Raw genomic sequence first — 15533 nt, 5'->3', positions numbered from 1 at the left:
TTAAGGCAAACAGGGATATTTGGCCTCTATTGGTGCCTCTTCTATGACCCTTTCTTTTATCAACGGTCGCAGGTGACTGGTTTCCCACGCTGCTTGTAACTGCACCTTGGCCCAGAACCTGTGCAAGACCATTTCTGCCACATTCAGGCATCTTCTGTTGGTGTGAGGGAGACTATTTCTACAACCACCTGCACTCGCTACAAAGCAGAAAAGAGAACTTTTTGCTTTCTGTTTCTCTGCCTTCCTCCTTATCGCTTGCAAGCTTGAATTAATTAAAAGATCAAAAGCAAATGTATTTTCTGATATTGAGAATTCTTTGTCATCTCACTATAAAAGTAAAGAACATGAATCTTGAAACATTTCCTGAAATGGATCTCACTACTTCCACATTACAGACTTTGACAGCCAGTTGTCACCTGGTGCCTGTTTAATATAATTTCTTAGAAATGGTGATTGCAAAATCATAGTAATATTCTGGATGTGTGAGTCGAGGTAGCTATGCTGGAAATTTTAAGTAGATGTTGCTTTTGAGGTGGATTGAGTTGAATACTTATGTTCCAATGTTCCACTAGAACATGAGCTAAGAGGTATTTTGCTACTTTTCCCATTGTGCTAAGATTTGCTGCCAGGATGTTTGTCAGGAAAAAGGTAAACTCTGAGCACACATTGATTCCTGTGTGACTGCCCAGGGTGAGGTGCATGAATTCATTAGAAGTTGTTCTCTCCTGAGCTTTGTTCTAGAACCTAAAGGAGGAACATTTAGGAAAAAAAGTCACATTCCTTGGCTTCTCTCTGTGTGGAGGGTTTGGTTTGTGCCTGTGTGGAAAATGAGGCACAATCTTGTTGAAATTGTTGCCTGTTTCTAGTTGCTGTTTTTCTGTATTAACGCATTTTGTTTTTTCTGGCAAATACATTGTCTTTTTCTGCAGTTATGAATAGCAATTAAGAAGGAAGAGAAGCATGCTTAGTAGCTAGCATCCTTCTTGTCTCTCTAGTTTTTTTAACATTTTGTAGTCAAGGTTTTCTTTAAACAGATTTTTATTCTGCAAGAAAATACATTACATCTCCAGTATATTTTTTTTAAGCAAAATCAGTTGAGTACTGCAAAACCAGAGATTAACATGCTCAACATTAAATGTTGTTCTGTGCAACTTCTCACATCTTGCAAATGTCTGTAAAGCAGCAAATATGGGCCTGAGCTCCTCCCCATTAAAGTGAGTGGGAGGCTCACCCTTTGATTTTTGGCACATCTCCATTGAAATTAAGTCTCAATTTGGCTGGATAACTTTCATCACAAAAGTAATTGAGCAAATGGAATTATTAATGTGCTTAAAAGAGACCGTGCACTCAGGTTTTCGGGTTTTTTTTTAAGTCCTGGAGAGGTGCAGTGTCTCATACAGTGCAACTGCAGTTTATAGTCAATAACTGGAATAGCGGCAGCTGGCACTTCCGCAGCTCCTGTGTGAACTGAACTTTGGTGTTCATTTGCAGAAGAAAGCATTTCTCTCCTAACTCCTTCCTCTAAATCTTCCAGGTTCTGGGATGAATTGCTTGTGCTGATGCCTGCTTCTAAATCGGCTTCATCTCCCTCACTTTTCCTCTGTAAAATGCTGCTACTCCTCACAAAGATGTAAAAAAACCAGCAGATAATGCTCGCAGTAAGCTCTGGTGATAAATATTGTGTGAGTCCTAAGAAAAGCTGTTATTTGAAGGAAGTCCATGATGACTGCTCTGCAGGTGCTACCAGTGGATTTATGGGACATGTGAAGCTTATGCTTTGTATTTTTCTAGAAGGAGAGTGGAGGAATTGACATCTATCACAATTCAAAAGGATGAGAACAAGCCCACAAAAAGAAAAGAAGACTCTTCTGACTTTTAGAAATCTTTATAAATATCATGTAATGTCATTTTCAAATACCTTGAAGGGATCATAAAACTTTGCTCTTCTCTGATCATTGTACCACTTAGAAGTGGAAAGGTATGAACAGCCATAACCCTGGCACATTTTTAACAATACTCAGGACCAAAGGGGATTGTAAGATGGAAGCTTTGATAACAAAAACATAAAGATGTCATTGTCAACTATCTCAAAATATACATGCTTGTTGTAAATGTCACATAAGCCCACAGCTAAGTGATGAATCAGAATTTCCTGTGTCTTCAAAGTGCTTCTTTTGATAAACACTTTTAACTCCTTCATGAACAAGTTACTTCGTGCCCCACAATTTGCTTTCTGTCCTTGTACTGTTAATCACTGAAACAAAAAACCTCATGCAACATGAGTTAGCTGGATATACAGGGTAGAATTTCAGTTATAATCTGCATCAAGGGAAAAAATACTTGGAAAGTGTTTGGAACTAACATGCATAACATTGTAAATCACTTTATTAGCAATAGTATGAATTTTTTCCTCTTCATTAAAATAATAGAAGTGGTAAACTAAACTAAATGTTGGAGATATATGGACTAATTTGTCGCAAGTAGAAGTCTTCATTCAGTGAAATACTTCAGCAGATGATTAGGATTAAGTATTTGATTGTGTCTTGGATCAGCTTAGAACACTCTGCTGAGAGGAAAAGAGATGAAAATTATGATGATTGAGAACACCAGATATGTCAAGACAGATTTTGACCCCTTAGGCCCTGCCCCTGTGGTCACTCGTGGAGACAGGATAGTCATGATTGCAGTCAGGCCATTTCTGGAGAGCTGGAGATCCCAGAAGTTGAGATGCCTGAGGGTTTCTATCTACTGGCACTGCTAATCCCTGCCACACATGGCTCCTCACTGTGGGACAGGGAGAACGTACTGCCTGGTTTTATGTACATGAGGTAAATCCCATGGGCTAGAGAGGAGAGAGGCAGTATTTTGGAGTTTTTAAAATTATCTATCCACACTATCTATGAACTTTGTTATTACTTCTTCATGTCATCTCTTATACACTCACCTTTACCAAAACCAAGAGCCACCAATCTGTTCTGCTTTATGGTTTGCTCACATAAATTTGGGTTTTTCTGCAAAGCTATTGAACTTTTATTTGGGGTTAGAGATGTTTGTACTATTCAAGTGCCCTGCTATTAAATAGAATCATAATAACAATTTTTCAGTTGAGCTGCAGGTGCAGAATACAGGAACCATCTTTTGCCATATATTACTAAGTGCATTAGATATTCATCACTTATTTAAATCTGTAATCCTAGTAAATAAAAGACAATTTTAAAATTACTGGCTGGTGGGTATCCTAACTCAACTATTAAAAACCTGTTTGTCAAGTTGTAAGTCATTAATAATTAGTATTACAAATGCTATTATGCCTTTGATTGGGGAGAAATGGACTGAAGCTAGGATTACATTATTCAATTAGATTTAATTCCATTTGGTATGTGTTTTACTTTATGTGAAGTTCAGCCTGTAAAAGGATCATGGTAGCAACCATCCAAAATGTTAATTTGTGTATAGAGCAAATAGGATGCATAATAACTTCATCATGTATTACAGCTCTGTTGACTGACAGTGTAAGTGCTACTAGACTCACTATGGTTAATTAGATTTCTTTATGCACTGTACAGTAGCATTACACACAATCATTTATAAATGAGTTTATTAACATTTCTATATTCATATAGTGAAAGCACGTTAAAATCTTTTGCCTCTTTTGTACAAAAAATGTAAAATGCCACTAGGAAAAAGTAAAATAAAGTGAAATTCTAAGTCACATCAGTCTGTGAGTTAGCAGATCAAGTCAAAAGAACTCATGTATAAGTGGCCTGCTAACTGTTGAAAAGGTTACTAACGGCCTTGTATTTTCTAGATTTTATCTTCTGCCAGCTGACTAGAATTACATTCCCAATTTATAAACATTAGTCATATCTATCTGAGCATCTGGAAGTTCAATATTTCTTTCCCAATTTGTTGTATTTTCCTCCACATTTCATTCTATCTGTTAGCACTGCAATAAATCCATCTTTGCATTTATTTCCCAGTCTTTATCATCTGTTTCTCCCTTGTTCCTCATTAATAATTCCTTGGTATTATGGTCTTGCCATTGTGTGGATTTCTTCCTCTCTTCCTAAAACACTACTTGCCACCATGAAGAAAACAGCTTCGTAATGTGTATTTCTGTGGCAGTATTGCTCTGTGAAACACCAAAAAGAATACATTCTGTATTTCTGGCATGTTACACAGAAATCATCCATTTTAGAATCTCCACCTCTGGACAAGTCACTTCATCAATATCAATGTCAATGCAAAAGTAAAAGTCGAGATTAGGAAGGATATCTTTAAGATGTCAGGCAGAGAGTTCTCTGAAAATTCTGCCTGCAGCTGCTGTCCTGTCTGAGCTGAACAGTTCAGACACATAAAACAAACAGGAATTGACCAACAACTTTAAGTTACACCCATTCATTTCAGTTGTTTTCCCCTGTGCAAGGCATTCTTACATAAACTCACTAGTTACTTTCCCCCAGAGATCCAGGAGCAAGTGGAGGGCTTCATAATTTATCGGTGTAGTTGGGAATTACTTTGAAATTACAGTATTGTGGGGAAGGCTCTGTAACAATTTAACTGAGCTCTAGTGACAGGAATTGGTAAAGGGGACAACTGGAAGACGAGGGCAAGGAGGCAGATCTTGTTATTCCAGCCATATGTATTAATAGTGTTCCAGTAAGTGAAACATTTCTAGATTCAGTGTGTTTGGGGACAAAAAAAAAAAAAGGCAGTAGAGGATTTAGTAACCCTAAGAGCAACCATTTTCAGTGTGATTCATGCATCCAAATCCTCTGGTTCTTGTTCAACACTCCTGTCTTCTTTTTGTCTCACCTATTAAATGTGTCATGCATGGTCCAGCAAACAGTGAAGTCATCCTATTAGACAGCCTTCTGCAAGGCAATTGATAACATATTTTTGTTGCTAAATTAGTTATAAAGAATTGAAACGTACCAAATTTTTTGATCTGAGTCCTGTCTTGTGATGGCTGATCATGTCCACAGTAGTACAGTGCAGGAGAGCACCAAAGTCTGGACTAGGAACATGTTCAGGATGAGATACTTCCTAAGTGCAAAAAGACATTCTGGAATTAACATGATAATTCCTTGCAAATTCCTATCAGTTCTTATCAGTTGAAGAAGGAATGACTGGGAGCTCAAACCTGTTGAAATGTCTCCACTCAAGGCCATTGGTCCCGATTTTTCTGCACTGAGAGAGTCTAGATGTGAGAGCATGAAATGTGCATGGAAGAGTGTATTTTTTATTGTCTGCCTAAGATAGGCTTATAAAATATATGTACTGTATATAGAACTTATATTTGCTTTAACAGAGATAAATCTGGATTTTTTAAAATTATTCTTCTTTTTGTTTAGTAGCTCCTCACCACTTTGCCTCATAGATGTGCTTTCAGAGATGGTGTAGTATTAGAAGATGTACCTATGAAGTCATATAGTATTTACATACTTAAATGTAATATGAGACCTAAGGCAAATCAGAATAAGGAATTACTATGAAAAACTAATTTCTGTGATGTTCTGGGAGCACAGATCTGATTTTTTTACTCATAAAGTGCAATATATATATACATATATGTGTGTGTGTGTGTGTGTGTGTGTGTGTGTGTGTGTGTACGCAGGAAAATATTTCCTAGGATGCAGTTAGCAAGATTTGGAAAAGGGAACCCATAGTGGACCAGAACATAGGAAAAAGATTTTTATCTCTTCATATAGTATGAGGTTAACCTTCATACTGCTTTTTACCCTGAAATAATTTCTAAACAGTGGCCTTTTAGCAATACATTTCCATTCAAGTTTTAATTTTAAGCTGAAATACTAATTTTTTTTGTGAGGCTGCTTTCAAAAAATCAAATATTGCACAGGGAAAACTGGAACAACTGGTGGGGAGCTGCCTGCATAGAGAAGATGCAGAAGGGATACCCCACTATAGTATTTTCTGGTATTATAATTAATTACCTTTTTCTTTAGCAGAATTGTCAACAATTGAGCTGTTAGATGCTGCAGGAAGTAAAGTTTTCACATGCATTCTATTTGCACCTCAGAAAAAGATTTCAATGAATATGCCTTGTAGAATTCATGTCCTTCATTCTTGAATCTGTTTCCTACAGACATTTGAATCATAGATGGTACTAATGGGCTTCTAGCACAAGACTTACTATTCTTTAGGAAAAGAAAACTGAAAAGAGCTCTGTTCTCTCTTTTTTTTTCTTTTCTTTTTTTTTCCCCACCCAGAAAATAACTCAGCTTTACAGAACTAACCTGGCTCTTGGTGCCAGGGAATTTTCACTCTGCTTGGCTGAGGCAGTTCTTTCACCTGTACTTTACTTCTTCTGCCTGCATCCAAGTCCCTTGGGGTAATGGGTTCAGAAGTAAAAAGTCCAGCACACATGAACCCCAAATAATTTGACATTGTAAGAAATACAGCTTCCACTGCTGAAATTGAAAATTCTGTGGCTTTGATCTGTTTTCCCCTGACAAACACTTGGTCAGTGTTCTGTTTTCTGGCAGTGTTAGGTCTTACTCATGGAGTTTTCCTGTGGAAACAGAGATAAGCTATGTTTGTGTGAGCTGCCTCACCTCCAGAGGGATGCGTGATATTGACTGGGGTTCACTGAGACGTGTGATAACTAGGGTGCACTCCAGTTTGCGAATCACCTGTTCACCATCTGGGTGGAGTATGCTGGCCTCCAGGTAGGGGAAATTTGTTCCCTTCTGGAGGTGCTTAACCTCATATTGACCTCTGTTTCAGGTCAGGAGTTCTCCCCCGTGCCATCACTTCAATCTTCAGGTCATGTCATGCAGATGGCCTCATTCAGGAGCAGTTCAGACTCCTGAGACCTCACTGTGTGCATGGATCCATGGGCTGCCATGACCCAAGGCTAATGCAGAGCACCTGCTCTTCTTGAATCCTTCTTGATTCTTTCTCCAAGATGCTTTGCCCTCACATTTTATTTTTAAAATAGTTTATGCTGCCAACTCAGATTTTTCAAGTAGGGCCCTTCTTCACCTTTGAGTTCACTGCAGTCAGGTTTCTTTCCTCAACACAGTTGTTGATAAAAGGTCCCTTTTGATCTGGCTACATCATCACCAAGACCATTATAAGATTTTATAAACCATGAAGTACAGTGGTTACACAGCACTTAACACTGATCTTCATCATGAACTAGACCTGGCACAGAGGTGGTGTAAATGAAAAACTCAATGGTCAGAGTACTTCCAAGGCCCCTCCACACTTCTGTCAAATTTAGGAACACGTCACTGGGTTTGTGGGCTTCCCCTAAAGAGACTGGACAGCAGGATTAGACGCAGCAACACAGTGGGACTCTGTGGTGAGAAGACATAAAGATCTTTCAAAGTCACATTGGAGATGATTGCAACTAATGGATTTCTCTTACAACATGAGGAATGCTTTATTAACATTATTAACTAGCTGTTCTTAATTCGTCATTTAGCCTTCTGCCCCCTTTTATTCTTTATTCTCATTGCTGCATAAGTTTTCCCTTTTCCTTAAAATGCCTAACCCCAGACCTATGGCACTCCAGAAAATTAAAAATACATTAACTCCCTACTGCTTTCATTGAATTTCTCCATGAGTTTTTTGTTTCTTTGGGGCATTTTTTTTCATCATTTACCTTAGTGCATAACCTTTTGGGGAAATCTCTCATGTTTTTTGGTAACTTCCCACTTGAAAGCCTTTCTAGAATTTCTCCAGAGCTTTCTAAGAATTTCTTGCTGTAGATTTTTTCAAGGATGTTGCTGATCTAGAATTTTTCTAGGAATTTTGTAAAGCTTTTCAGAGATATCCCAAAGGCTTTCCAAGAACTAGTAGATGTGGTATCCCTGTCATGTTTACCCAGAATCCCTGCTATGTTACCTAAAACCCCACGGACAGTTTGAGCTTTACTGAGATGGTTACCTAGAATGTGTCCCTTGGTATCTCAGTCCCTTGGTATGATTAGCTACACCCTGTCCCAGCATATCTGTATTTTATCTTACAGTTTTAGGGAACTTTCCAAAATGCAATATGGTGGAAAAAATGCCAAAAGAAGTCCAGAAATTTTCCTATTAAGTACAATGATGATCCCTGTAATTGGTTATGGTAGAAAGATTATTAAAAGGGAGAAAATAACTTTTTTCCTTTATTTTACTAGCTACTAGACCTGGGGAAAAAAGACCAAAGAATATTGCCAGAAAGAAGAATCAAATTGGCTCAAAAGTTTGAGATGTCACAGGAGCTGAATTAAGATATCACCACCATGCTGTGAATATGGAGCTGCTGTTGATGAATGAAGTACTGATTGCAGACCTGGAGTCAGAGCAGAACTGCAAATATATCTGAAAAAATGAAAATGGCTCAAGTTCAAAACACATGGGCTTTCATTCACCTGTCACTCAGGATGTGACTTGAACTAAAAGCTTACTCTTCACCTGTAGCGTTCTGGTATTTTATTAAACATGCAGTACTCCAGGAACACTCGCTATAGTATCGAGCAATACCATGCAAAAGCACAAGAGAGGACTGAAATATATAGACAGAATTGAAGATAAAACACAACCATATTAAAGTCACTGTATTAAAAATAAGTAGGCCTGATTTACTTCTGTATCAGAGGTTCTTTACTCCACTTTGTTGGAATAATAGGGCCATGAAGTGTGCATATCTGTAATTACTCCTGCTGCAGAGGTCTTCTGAGCTGACAAATTGGTGCATTAAATGGAGCATTGTATAAATGGGAGTTGAGTTCTGTGTGGTATAGATTGCATGTTCCTCTGAATTTCCAATACATTCTAAAATTAAAAGTAGGGAAAATGGCAGAGGTATCTCCCTCCCTCTGTGGGAAATACATGTATTTCAGAGTCAACATTTTGTGTATAGGGGAATTTCACAGGACTTCATTGTATACCTTTCCCCTTCCCACAGGTTTGATCATCCACAGAAGAGTGTTGGAAATGCTGCCAAGTTGTTCTGTTAAAATTTTGTACCACTTTTTGTTCAGCTATGACTGCGAGAGAGAGTCAGACTGTGCTGTCTTACCTGGTGTAGAACAATTCAGGGGAATGTCCCAAGATGCTGGAGGGAGCAGAGTAAAGAAAGGACCAACACAGTCCCCAAAAAATGTTAACCCTTCTTGTCTGGCATTGACTCTACAACTGCCATTCCAAGCAATTAATCCAACAATTGTACTGAGACCAAAGGAGGTTTAATTAGAGATTCCCTCTGCCAATCCTTTCTAGACTACAAGGCTGGCATACTGGGGCAGTTCTTAGGTATCAGAAGGCATGAAATACCGTGTGGAGTGTGTTCTCTACTTACATAATAAATAGCTAGCCGAAAAACATCCTTTTAAAATCGTGAGATTTCTCTAGGTGAAGGATGAGGTCAGATGAGCTGGGGCTGTAATGTAAGTTTCTAACAGGAAAATTGAAAAGCAAGTGAGGGAAACTGCCTTTCAAGATTTCCTTTATTATTTCCCTTTCTTCCTGGAATTTCATATCTGTACAAGACCCACACAACACTTCAACAGTCTTGCAAGTCTGTTACAGTGTAAAATGTACTGCTCTGCTCAGGTGAATTGTACCCAGTGTATCTGTATAGGTTAATGAAATCTAATCCTCCACTCTTGATAAAATCCATTTAGCAGTGACCAGATGCTTCTTTTGGAATCCCAGCTCCCCTTTGCTCCTATCTGTCAGTCAAGAAAGTTTCTCAGGGAAGATTTCCTATTTATCCTATTGGCTTTTGCAGCCCTGCTGCTTTAGGATCACTCTGAAAAAGAATTGCTGCAAAATGCAATAAAAAGGATTATATCTGGAACCTGATTGTCTACATGTTTTGGATTGCTTCATTCTGGGAGCAGGCTCCCTAGAGTGTATTTGATAATTTTAAACAGGATTACCAACTATATATGATGTTGTTGGAAAATATTTCCTGAAGCTCTTACACCAGTACTATCTTTTCAGTCTAAATATGGCTGCTCTGGAGTTTTTAACAGCAAATTTCACTAAGTAAATTATTGTGATAACAACATATTTGGGCAGACTTCTGGCAAAATGCAAACTTAAATGAGAAGAATTAACTCTCTGTAATTGGTGTTTATGGAATTTTAGGTTGTGAAATGATTGTGGAGCCAAGATGTACCCACCAAAAAGCTGGTGCTGCAAAGCACTTGATCATGATATTCTTTGCTGAATTACAGCCTGCGGCTAAAGAAGTTTCAAATTGAAACTTCACCTTGACTGCCAGATATAAATTGGTAGTTTACATAGAGAAACCTTTATTATTATGTTTTCATTCAAAAAATGTTATGGAATTAGTCAAGAATAATAATAGTGCCATAACAGACAGTCCTAGAAGATTATCCTTGATTAGAAATGTCCTCCACGGTATAGCTTTTGGTATAAGCCTAATTTTAAAAATGGAGGCTTTGTGTTACTGAGGAATGTGTGTTTTTAACAAGAAAAGTAGAGCTGAATCACATCCTGCAAAGCAGTCTGAGATATGTGCAGTCTCCAACTCTGTAGCAGCCCTGGCTAGTTAGAAATGCATCACACAATTGTGCTGTCTCAAAAGGCAGCGCTCCTCTGCAAACCAGAGACAGTGGGAGCACGAATGGATGCTTGAGAGTACTTCAGTGAGGAGGAAAGGGAAAAAAAAAAAAGGATAAAGAAAATCCAGTCCCTGTTTCTCCTTCTGCTGGAAAAATAGTGATGCTGTGATCCCTGACCTTTTATTAACAAGCCAGTCCCTTGCAGAGGACAGTGATTCATTGCAGGGCACCTTATCTGCATGTGAGCAGGCTCACCCCCAAGGCATTCCTTTGTCATCTGCTGGAACAGTAGATGACAGTAGATTCCCTGCACCAGTTATAAAGTGCTACTTTATCCTATCTGCAATATGAAAAACCCTTTAATGAGATTTAGAAAATTATGGATAAAGCTTAGTTTGACTTTTGTAATAAAGCATACATTGACATCTCTAACTAATGTGCATTGTTGCAGTGTAAGCTTATAGAGAAGAAAGGGTGCATTATTTGAATTATGAATTGATGAAAGGAATATGATCCTGTATTTGAAGGTAATACAAAGGCAGAAATTTTCCATAGGAGTAAAAAAAAATAAAAATGTCTCTCTTGATCTTGTCAATTGCCAATCAAATTGGGGAAAAAGTCCTGCTTTGAATCAAACGTTGGACAGTCAATGAGAGGTAAGGAATATTCTTTATAAGGAGTGGGTAAATGGTTCCACTCTGATTACTCTTTCAGACAAAGTTTGGTGTGCCATTACTAACTATGTTTTTTGAATTGTCTCAATGGGAAGTAATCAAGCAGCTAAGAGACCATTTTTTAAAAAACCTTCTCAGGAAATGCTCAGTATCAATATACAGTCCTTTCAGATATAACCAAAATAAATTATATACTGTGTCTGAGTGGTTACAGTTTGAAGGGGAGCTTTTAATCTAGTAAATATAAGGTTGCTTTCTTTTATTTTTATGACATCTGGAGTTCCTTGAGTTCTGGATGATTTTCATTCCTACACACACCTGTGTTTATTGCTTCAGAATCAAGTGTTGGATAGAAACACAAATGCCTGGTGACCCTGTGTGGGGCTAATAGCCTTGGTATTTCCCAGTCCTGATTTACAAATGGTCAGGATGTATGTAAATTATGTAAATGCCTTTGCTGTTTCCTCCTTAGTCCAGGCTATTTTCCCTTTGTTCCCCATCACAGCTGGTTAATTGTCACTATCCAATCTGGATGGTTCTCTTTAACTCTCCACACATAATTAGGGTTTCTAGTACAGTCATATTAAATATTTTATCAGACATAAGGCATACATGCATTTTTTTAGTGCTGGTGACCTGTAATGCGTTATCAAAAGCTACACCTGAACTGAAGGATCTAGGAACAACTCATAATATAAAGGTCCAGCCACACTTCTCCACTCTCCTACTTGGTTTCTATTCCGTGAACCTGTTTTCAGGGGAAAACCAAAACACACAAATAGAGCAAGAGCTGGGACTCAGTCCAGTTTTCCAGTTTAGGTGTGGGAAGACTGTTCGCACTGTGAAGTGTGCCTCCTTTGTCATTAAGATGTATTGACTAGAGAATGGGTATGACACATTATCAGCCAGGATGATAATCTAGCATCATTCCACTTTTCCCACATTGTTTTCTCCCATACTTCTATTTCCTGTAGTTTCTTAATATGGATGCTTGATTCCAGGGGTCTTGGTAATGGGTAAAAATCAGTAAAAAAACATTTTGTGATCATTATACCTCAGATCCATTACCTGTCCCAGTAATCCAACCCCAAGGTCAGTTTGTAGATTTTTCCTTTCACCAAAACTATGAAGGCTTGAAACGCAACTACCTTAACCTCATATTTGTTATTCCAATTCCCTTACTGCTTGTCAAAGAACATCCTCTTAGAGATCCCATTTTCAACACCTGCAACTTATTTTCTGTTTATTTTGCTATGTTACATAGACTAATGTAGCATTTGTGAACTCGACAAGGTGAATTTTTATTGTCCTCTATACCTGTAAGTCTTTTCAGGACTTCATTTTGAGGATTCACATCTTTTCATAATACAGCACCAAATTCTTAAATTTACTAGACAAATTTATGTGATGCAAGTGGAATCACACAGTGCCAAGTCTGTTTAAAGTAATCTGAGAAGTGTTCAGGGGAATCCTCCTGATTAAGAGAAAATCTGTGTCATCAGAAAGCTGCTGGAAGTAGCTGTTTGCAGCCATCCTTTCCCCTCTTTCTAAAAAGGTGAGGAGAGGGATTAAGTCTGGAGGAATTCTGGAGGGGACAAGGCACAAGGCCATAGGGATAGTGCTAATGGAGCAATATTCCCACTTTGCTACCAGCAACAGGCAAAACTGATTCTTTCTACAATACTGAGGATGTGGGAGGTGCAGTTTACTCTCTGTTGCCACTCTCCTCCAGCTCCAAATGTTTGCCCTGTTTACTTTTCTCCTGTTCTCATTATAATACATTCCTTTTTGGGGTTGAGTCTGTGTTTTGATTTAGTGATCTCCTTGGGCACCTTCTGCTCTTGCAAGTAATCCTTATTCATAAAAAGCTCATTTACAGGCAATAGGGCCTTAAATCTAATTTTTTGGTGTCTCTGCTGTATTTATGAAGAACTACTCTTGTGAATGAAATGTTAGCTTGTGGTAAACAATGGTAAATAATGCCAACAGCTACAGTGTGGTTATAGCTATAGCAGTCAAAAGAGCTGAAAACTCATCTCTCTGTCAGGCACTGTCATGTTTCTAATATGGAAAACTGAGTAATTCCATGATATTTGGAAACATTTCTCCCCCTAGCAGATGATGAATTTTCAAAGTAATGCTTAATTAGTCTTGTTACTTTTTAATGAACTAAGGAGAGATATTATAGAACTGCTAAAGGAGGATAAATCTGTGTATCAAAAACTCTTCGTAGCTGGGAAGCAGATAAAACAAAATCCCACTGCTTTACCTTTGTGCAACAAAATGCTTTAATCCCATTTGAACTGTACACTCAATATCAATACAGCACTATTTGGGTAACAGGGGACAGTGCAGGTAACAAAGAATGTGACTGGAAGACCATAAGAAATACACGTATTCCTTATTCTTGCTTGAAAAATACTGATGAAAATGGATTATTTTGGTAACTTTTGATGTGACAAATAACAGAATCATATTGTCATGAAATTGTAGCTGCTTTCTTTCAATAGATAGATAGATATCCAATCATTAATGTATTCTGCCTCTCCTACTAGTAAGATGGGAGGGTTGCCCTGGGTAATTACTGGCTGCCTTCTCTCCATTTCTGGCCTTCCAAAGTCAGCCAAGTTCAGGTGACAAGCAATTGAAGAATGCAACAAGCTATGTCATTATATTAACAATATAGATCATTAAGCTGTATAGGAGAGAAAAAATGTAATATACAGGTGGTTTGGGGTTTTTTTTCCTCTTTTGCTGTAGATTGTTCTCCCATTTCCAAGAAATAGACATATGAACAAAGCCCCCAAATCTGCTATGTCCCCGTAACATCCAGTGACCCTTCCCTGCTCTGTGGCCATTATTTCCACATTTAAGAAAGGTGCCTAACTAGCAAGATGGAGTGATGGAAGATTAATACAGTCCAGAATTCTTAGTTTTTGAAGGATCACTGAGTGGTGCAACACCTCAGCACACTTCATCCCCTCTGACCTTCCCTTCTTCCCATGCATAGTTCTGGGCCAGGTCAGGTGCTCACTTAGATGGAAAAAAGTATAGCACTGTTGGACACCTGTTGAGTCCTTCTCCTCAGCTGTGCTCCCCACCTCAGGCAGCACAACAGAGAAATCAGAAGGATTTTAAAGATGTTCATAGGTTGCACATAAGCACTTACAAGGCTTTGGAATTGAAGAGGAGCAGCATCACTTCAGCAGCATCTTGGAAAGTCATGGACAGGCACCTAATTTTGGTACAGCCATGCTCTGTGACCTTGCCAAGGCACTTAGCACCTGTGTTTCCCTATTCCCCTCTGTGTAAAATATTGCTGATGCTTATCTAGATTAAAGAAGAGGAGCAAGGATATGTTCATTAATTATTGTTGGAGGGTGTTCTGAGATCCAGTCCAATAAAAGTTTAGGATACAATGTTTTCCCATCTAGAACACATTTGTTTGGGGAAGGTAAAACTTTATATTTTACGCTTTTATGTAAAAGGAAAAAAGAGTAAAATGCAACTTGGGAGCCTAATTTTGATTTGCTTTGTTGTTATTTTTTAGTGCTTTTTCCTGTACTGTACCCAAGGCTTAATTCACAGAGGTGTTTATAAAACAGGAAAATATGCAGACAGGCACCTTATACAATTTGCATAAATGCTCTGGGAATCTGCTCCCTATGGAGTCAGGCATCTCATGTGCTTGGGTGGCTTCATCAGTCCCTAGGGAATGCCCACCTACATCCTTATGAGTTCAATTTTCCCTTGCAGTCTAAGCTGCGACTTCAGTATTTGCAATGCTTAAAGACACAAAGTAACCTTTCTTAAACCATTGTGAAGCCATTTTACAGCATATCCCTCACTATCATGTAAGATTTTTGAAATAGTTTCCAATTTGAAGTGTTAGGATGAGTCTTTATTAAAATGTTGCCCTCATTTCTTTTTGCACATTAGTCCCATTTTATTTCTGAATTGAATTTTATTGAAGCAAAAGACACTGACTGGCTCCTCAGATGTAGATTCTCCCAGGGCTATGAGAGCTGGATCACACAGACAGCTGTAGAAACTGTTATTCCTGATGGAAGGGATTTGCTTCATTGCAGCTGGTCTGGGTATGACTGGAAGAAATTTGGAAGCCTTGACATGGTAAGGGAATGGTTGGGTGATACTGCACTGGGACTTCACCTGGAATATGCTGTTAGAAGTTTTTCATTGAGATGTGTGTTCAAACAATTCCTGCCTCTGTGAGTGTTACTTAGTGCACATACAAATCCTACAGGAGAGGCCCAGTTCCATAGCTGTAAAACTAGAGTTGTTTTCCTGGGTAC

Source organism: Molothrus aeneus, chromosome 26 (assembly GCF_037042795.1).
Source record: "Molothrus aeneus isolate 106 chromosome 26, BPBGC_Maene_1.0, whole genome shotgun sequence".
NCBI lineage: Eukaryota > Metazoa > Chordata > Aves > Passeriformes > Icteridae > Molothrus > Molothrus aeneus.
The sequence above is the reverse complement of the archived record's forward strand: the minus strand, read 5'-3'. Positions refer to the sequence as shown.